Source organism: Coregonus clupeaformis, chromosome 6, assembly GCF_020615455.1.
Source record: "Coregonus clupeaformis isolate EN_2021a chromosome 6, ASM2061545v1, whole genome shotgun sequence".
Taxonomy (NCBI): domain Eukaryota; kingdom Metazoa; phylum Chordata; class Actinopteri; order Salmoniformes; family Salmonidae; genus Coregonus; species Coregonus clupeaformis.
Genome location: NC_059197.1, coordinates 32,734,219 through 32,734,729, shown reverse-complemented (window position 1 = coordinate 32,734,729; position 511 = coordinate 32,734,219).

The window sequence follows — 511 nt, the reverse complement described above, 5'->3', positions numbered from 1 at the left end:
GTCAGTGTTTCATAGGGCTAGGAGAGGAGTCAGCGTTTCATAGGACTAGGAGAGGAGTCAGTGTTTCATAGGACTAGGAGAGGAGTCAGTGTTTCATAGGACTAGGAGATGAGTCAGCGTTTCATAGGACTAGGAGAGGAGTCAGCGTTTCATAGGACTAGGAGAGGAGTCAGCGTTTCATAGGACTAGGAGAGGAGTCAGTGTTTCATAGGACTAGGAGAGGAGTCAATGTTTCATAGGACTAGGAGAGGAGTCAATGTTTCATAGGACTAGGAGAGGAGTCAGCATTTCATAGGACTAGGAGAGGAGTCAGTGTTTCATAGGACTAGGAGAGGAGTCAGTGTTTCATAGGACTAGGAGAGGAGTCAGTGTTTCATAGGACTAGGAGAGGAGTCAGCATTTCATAGGACTAGGAGAGGAGTCAGTGTTTCATAGGACTAGGAGAGGAGTCAGTGTTTCATAGGACTAGGAGAGGAGTCAGTGTTTCATAGGACTAGGAGAGGAGTCAGTG